We start from the raw sequence: 11,638 nt of genomic DNA on the forward strand, positions 1-11,638 counted from the left end.
TCTACCCTAATTAATTGCTGCATTAAAAACGTGCATTTTAAAGTAAATTAATTTCAGTAAAAGGAAATTCATTGCACTTTTTCCGAGCACCTTGAATTTTATTACTGATGAAGGAAATCGAGTCGAAACCCATACGATAGAGCTAAAACTACCAATATTACTTTGACAAATTTAATAGATAAAAACAGCTGTTCTCACAGCATAATGCTAATGCTAAAACATTTTTAAAGGAAAACAATATTTACGATCGTTTTTTTCGTATACTGTTGATTAACAACATATGCTCTGTGTGGAGGTTCAAGAAACGTCTCAAAATACAACAGAAATATTATAGAAATTGTTTACAATATACTTTACTGTAGTATTATTAAATCCTGTCACCCAGTGGGTGGCGTAATTTCCTACAGTACCAACATGATAGACGATTTATAAGCCAGCAATACTGTTTCCTCTGGGCGTGTCTTGTCTGACTGTAGGTAAATTAGGAATTTTGAGCCCATCCTGTAAACATGACAGACCAGGCTCATGTCCATTAATAGCTCTGCTTTTATTCTTTTGCCAAAATTAGAAAGGTATAATGTGCTTCAGCTTTTCTGGTGAAAAAAAAAAAAAAATGTTGCCTTTATTATCCAAACACTAGTCTTTGAAATTTAAAATTATTTGTTATAACAACTATTGTAATTATACGTATATTACATTTATTGCAGTTGGCTTTACTGAATTACCAAATATAAGTGGTAAATATAAACTGATTCTTCTCTAACAAAACGATTATTTCGATCATTTTATTTAATTATCGTTTAATCCGATCTTAAATTAATATTTCAGCTCATAAATCGAGTCTTAAAGTGGGCGCGCCAGGTGGGTCCTCGTGCCCGTCTCTCTCTGTTTACATCTCTACGTGCTGTGCGTACTGACGTCACACACGACCCCACCCCACCTCGCGCAGCAGCCTAGTTGCAGTGGCAGCTTTGAGCTCAAATTTGCAAGATTGAAGTGGGAAAGCGGGACCGCAAGGATCAGAATAACTCACAACATCAAGAACCGCAAAGACAGGATGGAGGAAGCCGATCAAGGTAGCCGATTTTTTTGAGAACGTGACATGACATGTCGGCACAGATTAGAAATGCAACAAAACTCAACTTTCAGAAGTTAGCTAGCTTGGTTGTTAGCACAGCCAGCAGCTGGAATAAGAACAGCGGTTGTTTAATTTATTTAATTTTGACAAACACTGGTAATATGACAGTCATTCAGGATAGACATTTGCTGGGGTTTTATTCGGGTTACAGCACTTTTGCACATTATAATTAGCTCGTTATCTTCTAATTTATTCTGTCTATAAATACTGTTAAAACGTAAAAGTTCCAGAACCCAAACATAGTGTCAAGTTTAAGCTGCACAAATGTTTTATTTATGCATTTATTTTTTTAGTCAGCGTCTGTAACTATTAACTTGAACTTGCGTGGGTTTAACTTGCAGCCATATGTTAGCATTAAACACCTGCTGTAAATGTGTTGCTACTAATGAAACCTCTCTTTGAATCTCTGTATTATTAAGATTTTTTTTAAATTAATGTTACTTAATGTTAAGTATAAGAGTTTGTATTTTAACCGTCATTCTAATTTGAATTATAACTTGTCCTGGGAAGTCTAAAATTAAAAATGTAATATAGTTTAGGGACCCACAAGATTCATACCTCTTTCTTATCTTTCCTAACCGTTATCATCTCATGTTTCTTATTCCTTTTATGTGATGTCATTCATATGTAGAGCTTTAAACCCAGAAATTAGAATTTATGTTATGGTGACTGGCAGAATCATATGCATCATACCTGGTAATTATAATGTAAGATTTTTTGGAAATGTGCTCCTTTCCTACTGATGTGATCTGGTCAGCTTGGGTTCCTGTTCAGCCACTGCATCATTATGTAAAACGTCTGCAAAGCTAAGACTGCATAGGTTTTCTGGTGTATGCTATTTTTCAGATGCCTAGTGTTGATGTTATCATCTGGGAGGAAATTCATTGGCCTACATTATATTGATTTAGACTGATATTGTTCTTTCAGTACCTTTGTTTAACATTGCTTTTAAATAACCTACTGGAAATATATATTTTTTTTTTCTTTGTAACATACATAAGACTAGTGACTAGTGATATTGGTCAATAATTGTTATATATAAGTATATATATATATACTTAAAAAATAATAATAATTGTGTATATATATATATATATATATATATATATATACTTAAAAAATAATAATAATTGTATATTAAAAAGTTATATTTCAAATTATATTTAATATTTTACCCTGGACAGTCTTAAGTAGCATGGGTATATTTGTAGCCAAAAATACATTGTATAGGTCAAAATTATTATTATATATTTTTTTATTTTATGCCCAAAATAATTAGGATATTAAGTAAAGATCATGTTCCATGAAGATATTTAGTAAATTTCCTAGTAAATATATCAAAACTTAATTTTTGATTAGTAATATGCATTGCTAAGAACTTAATTTGGACAAATTTAAAGGTGATTTTCTCAATATTTCTTTTTTTTTTTTTTTTTTTTTTTTGCACACTCAGATTCCAGATTTTCAAATAGTTGTATCTCTGTATCTCTGCCAAATATTGTCCTATCCTAACAAACCATACATCAATGGAAAGCTTATTTATTCATTTTTATACATTTATGAAAAAAAATTACCTTTATGACTGGTTTTGTGGTCCTGGGTCACATACATACAAATGCAACATTATATTTTGTTTATTTAGTGTATAAAAATATATATTATTGAAAACATTACTGATAAAACCTTCTGTTCTGATATCCATTAAATTTCCCAATTTTTCTGTTTAAAATTTTGTCTTAAAGACTTACTAATATAAAATGCTTCTACTGCCTCACTGTAAATTTATATTCTGTAATTATAATACTGTAATTTAATTTTTAATACATACACTATAATGCATGTATATTCATAATATATGTCTTGGGGGTTTGCGTAGATGCCGGAGCCATTTCCAGCATCTCAGGCCAAACCAAAGTGTTTTTCAAATCTGGTTCATGTGAGGATGATCACAAGTGTGTTAATTTAGCAAAAATAAATATGCAACTTTAAAACATTGCGTTTGTTTAACTATATAACAAAGGCCTAGTAGATACAGTCTTTTGGCAAACGTTTGTGTTTACGTCTTGGAGAAATACCATTGACGTCACTGAATGTCACACCGTGCTTGTTTTGGTAGTCCTTTCTGACCTCCTGACCATCCTATCATCATCACGGTCATCTTGTCTCCGCCCAGCTCCCTGCATCCAAGCAGCCTGTTCTCTCTCATCCCTCCTGGGCTGCAGTGAGTCGATGAGCAGCCTTCCCAGGAGCCAGAGCCTTCCTGTCTGAATCTTCTGTTCCCCTCCCCTCATCTCTCTCACGCAGGGCCGCCATCTGCTCATTCCTCTTTTCTGCGTGCCCATGTCTCTCTGCAGCTGGTGCCCACGGGCCATTGTGCGATCTGACAAGCAGATTGCAGGACAAAACCTGAGATACCGTTTGTTTGTTTGTTTAGCCTAGGTATACAGGCTTTATGATATTACTCTGGATCAAGTGGCAGCAACTCAGTGAACTGTCTGATTTGCAGAGAGATTTAGTTCTATTGGATCAGTGAGAGAGTGAGTCATCCATGAGAGACCTTTCACCCATAAATAAAAGCGATGTTTGTAACCTTTTGTCCTTGTCTAGTGATAGACAAACCTGTGGATTAGGGCATCTGCTCTAAAAGTGTGAAATTCAGTGTACGCTTTTATTGTTGCCTCAGCAGTCATCGGTTACTCGTGTTTGCTCAGGTAGATCTGCGTGCTGTTCTCTTTTTGCTGTCATGGCAACATAGGAAAATAAAAAAGTCGAAAGACTAACAGAACTACAGGGAGGAATGAGGAAGCTGCAATCAAATCCTCTAGCCATTGTTGTTAAATGTGTATTCTGATGTGTATGTTGAATCAGTTTGGTGGTCTATTTAGCAACTCAAGGTTGAAAGCTTACATGATTGCCAAATGCTTGCAGAGAATTCTTTTGATCTCATTGGTGGAAATTTCCACGCCTGGTGTTTGTTGGTGCGCTGTAGTGTTTAAACTACAGTCTGCATGTTATGACAGTTATGCTGTTACTTCTCCTTCTTTTTGATGTTGGTTCACTTAGTTTAAAGTGGAATGTTAGATTTGTGATGTCTTTGGTAATTTCTGAGTCTCCATGTGAAGTTGAAGTAGCACAGGAAGCTTTTTTTTTTTCTAGTTTAATTTCAAAGATATTGCTCCAACATTTTTATTGTTCTCTAAGGCTTTCATGTACATACTTGTCATTCTTTGCTCTGTCTTGTTCCGTGCTTGCTTGCTATGTGCACACATGTATTACACTATCATTTAGTCATCCGTTGAAGGATCCGTTGAAGTTCTCTTCCAGAACAGAATATAAATTTCCTGATAATTTACTCAACCCCATGTCATCCAAGATGTTCATGTCTTTCTTCAGTTGGAAGGAAATTAGGATTTTTGAGGAAAGCATTTCAGGATTTTTCTCCATATAGTGGACTTCAATGGGGATCAGTGGGTTGAAGTCAAAATTGCAGTTTCAATGCAGCTTCAAAGGGCTCTACACGATCCCAGCTGAGGAATAAAGGTCTTATCTAGCAAAACAATTGGTCATTTTCTTAAAAAAAATAAAAAAATAAATAAAAAATTAACCACAAATGCTTGTGTTCTACTACCTTGACCTCATGCATTACGTAGGCGGAAATGCCGACCCAGTGTTTACAAAGCGAATATGCAAAGAAAGTCAGACTCCTTTTACAAAAGGGTAAAACAGCGATGACACAACGTGCAATGTGAGGATGTGCAACGTGATGAAGTAATCTGTGAAGTCACGCATGAACATCGCAGAGCTAGTACAAGACGAGCATTTGTGGTTACAAAAAAAAATATATATATATATATATTTTTTTTTTAAGAAAATGAGTGATCGTTTCACTAGATAAGACCCTTTTTGTCAGCCAGGATCTTGTAGAGACCTTTGAAGCTGCATTGGAACTGCAGTTTGGACCTTCAGCCCACTGGCTCCCATTAAACTTTCTAATCATCAAAAAATCATTAAAAAAAGATCAATGTTTCCACAAAAATGTTAACAGCAACAGCGCTTTTGACCTTGACAATAATAAGAAATGTGCTGCTGAAATTCAGGCTTTGCCATCACCAGGATAATTTACTTTTTGAAATATGTTTAAGTAGAAAAGTTATTTTCAGTTCAAATAATATTTCTGTTTTTTTTTTTTTTGTTTTTTGTTTTTTAAGCATTATATAAAATTCTGTTATCACATACTGACCCTCACATTGTCTCACATTGTTTCACACCTGACTTTCTTTCCTCTGTCAAATACACAAACACACACACACACACACACACACAAAAGACAAACATTGCTGAATGTCCTGAATGCTTTTCCATAATGGGCACTATTGCTGTCGACTCTTGAGCTTTATAAAAAATGTGTCCATATATGACCTTGGACCACATAACCTGGGTAGCACAGATATATTTGTAGCAATAGCCAAAATGCATTGTATGGGTCAAAATTATTGATTTCATTAGGATATTAAGTAAAGATCATGTACCATGAAATACTTTGTACATTTCCTACTGTAAATATATAAACTTTAAAGACGATTTTTCTCAATATTTAGATTTTTTTTTTTTTTTTTGCACAATCAAATTCCAGATTTTCAAGTAGTTGTATCTCTGCTAAATGTTGTCCTATCCTAACAAACCAATGGAAAGCCTATTTATTCAGCTTGCAGATGATGATAAATCTCAATTTAAAAAAAATGGACCCTTATAGTGGGTTTTTGGTCCAGGGTCACATATTACCAAGTCCTTGAAGCCTTGATACAATAGTTTTGTTGAAGAAACAGACCAAAATAGACAGAAATAAACCCACATTTAAAATAATGCAACCAAAAATAAAGATTCAGTTTTTTATTTGTTCCTCATACAAATATTGTAAGGCTTTAGTAGTGATTATGGTACAGATTGTTTGTGATACTTGGCCTATAAACATGTTTTTTGTCAGCCCCTGCTCACTGTCACTGTATGGAAAGCAGCAGCAAGAACATCCTCCTTTTGTGTTCTACGTGAGAAAGTAAGTTGTGTGGGTTTTGAATAATGTGAAGGCATTAAATCATGACATAATACTGGATTTTTTTCTGTGTGTGTGGAATTAACAGAACAGGGCGGTTTAAAATTTCCAGAGTGTTTGTAGATCTGAATGTTGGCTACTGAACCACTGCGGTATATTTACATTAATAGTAAAATGTATTGTTGAGTTTGTAATGTTACAAAAAGCTCAGTGATAGGCTGTTTATGCAAGATCTTTCAAAAGCATCTGTGCGAGTCTCACAGCTCTCTTCAGTCACATTGCACTTGATGTTTAATTGTAGCAGTCAAGCTGCTTTTCTTACTATTTCTAAAGAAGCTTTAGGTAATTAAATCAGCAAGTTATTCAGTTATCATAAAACAGAAGAACAGTTTTGTGCTAATTTCACATGTCTTATTTATTGTATTTTTCATAGAGTTGAGAGTTTTGGCCTAGTAAAGGTGTGGACTAACATTGCACTGAGGGGAGAAACTTTAGGCCTCACTGTGACCCTTCAAGCTGAGCTTCTCAGCCATTTGACTACCCAGACCATTTTGAAAAGCCATCCTTAAAGAATTAGTTCACTTTCAGAATAAAAATTAATTTACTGACCCCATGACATCCAAGATGTTCATGTCTTTCTTTCTTTAGTCGAAAAGGATTTTTCTCCAAATAGTGGACTTCAATAGGGATCAACGGGTTGAAGGTCCAAATTGCAGTTTTAGTGCAGCTTCAAAGGGCTCTACATGATCCCAGCTGAGGAATAAGGGTCTGATCTATTGTAATGATCGGTCATTTTTTATTTCTTTTGAAAATAACCAATCGTTTTGATAGATAAAACCCTTATTCCTCGGCTGGGATCGTGTAGAGCCCTTTGAAGCTGAGTTGAAACTCATTTTAGACCTTCAACCTGTTGATCCCCATTGAAGTCCACTATGTGGAGGAAAATCCTGGAATGTTTCCTCAAAAACCTTAATTTCTTTTCAACTGAAGAAAGAAAGACATCTTGGAAATTTTAATTCTGGAGGTGAACTAACCCTTTAAGACTGTATTTGCAGTTGATAAAGGATAAATGCAATTCACACACCATCTCAGTAAAATTTCCTCCAATTTCCCTTTAGTCATTTACATTCTTCTTATTTCCTTTTTCTACCACCCTGTGTTGGTTTGCGGCTAGATCTTCTCCATTTCCTACGCATTATTCCCTTGCGTACATGTCCATCCTGGCCGCTGGAGTCGCACTCTGTCCCATGATTCTCATTTCGTCCCAATCACGGGACTCAATGCGCTTTGAATAACCCAGTAATTGATTAGATGCTGTGGTTTATTAGGTGCTTCAAAAGTTCTCTTTGTTTCTTTGCTGGAGTGTTTGTGTTCGTGAACTCTGAGTTTAAATGCAAGTCATACAAGATCCAGTTCACAAGGATTCCTGATGTTGAAGAGGCACAAGGCCATTGAAAGGCTTGTCCAACTCAATAGGAGGCCATGGGATTCCATGTCTGTCCTATTATTGGCATTGTGAAGAGCACTGCCGCCCTGTGTGGGGCCATGTAAATGTCAGTGGGCCAAAGGCAGAAGTTAGCATGTAACTAGTAAATATGTAAAGTTTAACAAAGAATCGAGTCCAAACAAATGAGTGATTATTGCTTATTTCCTCTTTTAAACAATGCTTCTCATCCGTTTGTTAAAATGGGAAGTTGGGCACCTTTCTTCATTGAATGTCTCTGTTCTATTTCCGCAGTTTGTTTTATTTTGTCATAGACCCTCCAAACATGGGGGTTTACTGTGGGAGCTGGTCACATGATGTGAAACGCCCACAATGCAAAGCTTATGAAGTAAGGCTTGCCAACAGATGCTAAAGGGTTAATGAAAATTCATTGCATTAGTTTCGTGTGAAAATGATTTAGGGTGCAAAGGAACATCCCTGGCTGCAGATTGCATTCAAGTCTCTATTTGAAACATCCGCACGATTTGTTGTGCAATCTAGTCTGGATGGAAGCCAACAAGGACTTTGGTGAAAGGCAAATATCCGGGTTCTAACCTGCACGCAGCAGTGCGGAGGCGTCAAGGTTTTGCCATCCTAGACGTGCGAGATGAACGTAGTTAGAGTGTTAATTGACACGCACACACAAGCGCACATGTGTGTTTGTCACTGCTTGGCTCTTGTACGCCCATGTGAATACAGCTGAATAGAGTCTCTGTGACTCTCATTATAACCTGATTCTTTGTATCGTTGGCTGTTCTTGCTGATCTCTACTGGAGACAGCAGACCCATCCCACGTAAGACAGCTACTGTAGTCAGGCAGTGATGTGTAATTCCAGCTCCTCAGGGACAAAGCTCTGTAGAGGGTGTGTCATACATGGTATGTGTGTATTTTAAAACCTGAGGAAATGAATTGGGAATGAGCAATTCATGCTTAAGTGCTTATGTCTGGTGTTTCCGCACCACTAGTGGCAGAAAATGGAATTTCAGTTGGTATTGTTGGCAATATGATGAATATTGTGGTGATTTCAGCACACTGTTTAGTCAACCATTATGTTTTGTGATTTTTGCCAGTTGTTATAGCATCAGTTTTTGTCCCGCCCCAGAGTGGATATCATTGATCAAGTCAGTGTCGCTGTGTGAAGCTGCTCAAACAAACCGAGCCGTGTCAAAAGTGTTTACACTCTTTGTAGGTGAGTGTTGATAGTGAAATTCTGGCCGATACCAATAAATATTTACAAGAACTATCAACATTTGTTCATTGAATGTTTGTATCCTTGAGGTTAACAGCAACCGAAACTATAGTAAAATATTGTATTTCTATAAACTTTTGCATGAAGTTATGATCTTAACTTGTTACTGTGTGTGAATGCACAGCTTTGGTTCTATTATTACATGTGTAGAGAGAAAGAGCGTTGCATACTAGAGAGTATGGCAAAGTTTAGAATGTTGCAACACTTTTATGTAACTTTTCTATGATGGAGTGCCTGACAGGGATCATTTAATAGGAAACTAATCTCAGCCTCAGACGTCACGCCCATGGACCGTTGGCTGAATGTCTGATGCATATCGCACACAAAAGTGAACACATTTCAGGAGTTTCGAAGTCGTCACTGGATTGGTTAAATTATACAGGATTTCCGGTGTGTGTTGTGAACTTTAACGTTCCGCCTGGAAACAAAGATCCTGTGATGCCAAACACCCTTATGGAAGGAGAACACTATCGTGTTTACAGCTGTGACGTTGAGCGCTTAAAGTTTGAGATTTCCACGCCCCTAAACATGATGTGGCACAGAACAAAACATGATTGGTTGCTTATATGGCCTCTTGGGCCTCTCTGCCTCTCCTCTTTCTGAAACACCTTGGTTTTTACAAAGATCGTCGTTCTGAAAAGCATGGTGTGCTCTGATAGCAAGCTATCCAGTGCATTGTGATTGGCCGAATACCTCAGGCACATGATGGAAATGTTACGCACCTTATCATGTTGTGATGCCGTGTCCCGACGTGACGAGACAAAACCATTAAAACCCATTATAAATGAGGCATTTTTAAATAATTAAGACATAATTACTGATTATTGTGACTTTTTCGCATTGTGTCGCGCTGCGTAAACAAAAAAACATGTCTGCATTTGTGATTGTACAAATGACCAACAGCAAGCACTACTCTACACTGCTCAAAACTCACGTTTGAATAGTCAGCAGCAAATTCTTTAAATATGAAAATGTACTTACAGGCTGTGAGTCAGAAGTGCAAAGTTCTAATTGCCCCACTTTATAGAAACAGCCTTTGTGCACAGCCGGCATTGTAGGCTTCTCTCCCAGGTTCAGAGAGATCTGCACGTACTTGAATATTTTCGTTGTACTATTCTGAAATAGTGTTATAAATATAGCATAACCACTGATTTCTAGTTGTCTACTCATTTGGAAGGCCAAACAAAGTAGTTTCGCATTTACAGCAAAACACACAGCATCTCCACGATATGATGGCTGCAACAATACTACAGCGAGAATAAAAGTTATGCCTTCTTTCTTTGCGTGTACATTTGGGCGGTGTTATTCAAATCTTCCCACACCGTGACGTAGATTTGTGGGGGCGTGTTTGAACAAGCTGCTTTAGGAAGGCGTGGCCGAGTTTAAATTTTTTATAATATCTCTTTGGGTTTGAGACTTTAATCTTTGCAACTTTACGGATCTTATATATGCATGAACAGCTTGTAACACTACTAAGACAAAGGAAAACATGAAATTGCATTATGTGACCCCTTTAAAATCACTTGGTTTTTAAAACACAATGCTTAAAAACATTTGCAAAATATCAGTTTTCGTGACCAAATTTTTGTAACCGCTCTAGAGACAATAGTCCAAAATGTCTACCAACTGACAAATTTATACCATTTAATCACATCTACTGGTATATCACCCACCTGTATAATTGAGTATCAAAAATTAATAAAATAAATAATAGTACTACTACTACTACTAATAATAATAATATAAAATAATAATAATAATAATAAAATATTTTACTAAAATAATAATTTTACAATTAAAGAAACACTCCACTTTTTTTGAAAAAAAAAGGCTCATTGTCCAACTCAGTTGAACACTTGAGTTTTACCGTTTTCTAATCCATTCATCCGATCTCCGGGTCTGGCGGTAGCACTTTTAGCATAGCTTAGCATAGATCATTGATTCTGATTAGACCGATAGCATCTCGTTTAAAAATGACCATATATAATGACAATATTTTTCCTATTTAAAACTTGACTCTTCTGTAGCTACATCGTGTACTAAGGCTGACGGAAAATGAAAAGTTGCGATTTTCTAGGCTGATATGGAACTATACTCTTATTCCGATATGCTAAGATATGCTAAAAGTGCTACCGCCAGACCCGGAGATCGGCTGAATGGATTCGCAAGCGGTAAAAATCGAATGTTTAACTCTAGGGGTGTTGGAAAATGAGCACTATTTTAAAAATAAGTGGAGTATTCCTTTAAATGTTTGCCTTTCTTTTTACTTGTTTAAGAAGCTATTTCAGTCATACATATGTCATAATAAGGAAAAAATGGTTACAATTTCAGTTCATGCTGATTTAAAATAAAATATGTGTGTGTTTTGTTTTGTGTAGATGAACTGCAATGCAGATTTTGCCATATGGTCGCTCAGATGTCTGGTGATTTATCTGACCGCTATGCATATGCAATTATTTTTTTTAAAAAATGCATTAAATCATGATCTTCCACAATTTGACAGGACCTATAAATTCTGCAGTGTAGTGTGGCAGGGATGTAAAATCTCACAGTATAATAGTACTGAGAACCTCTGAGTGTATGTTGGCCTTAAGGTTTCATCACTTGTGAATGTCTCGCGCTTGGCTGAATCCATTTCAGTCTGTAATGGTTTGTGCAGCTGGTGTGTATCTGAAGCGGTGTGGAGGCCCTTTGTAATGGATTAACGTTGTAATCTA

The sequence above is a fragment of the Labeo rohita genome, chromosome 19, assembly GCF_022985175.1.
Source record: "Labeo rohita strain BAU-BD-2019 chromosome 19, IGBB_LRoh.1.0, whole genome shotgun sequence".
NCBI classification, from domain to species: Eukaryota; Metazoa; Chordata; class Actinopteri; order Cypriniformes; family Cyprinidae; genus Labeo; species Labeo rohita.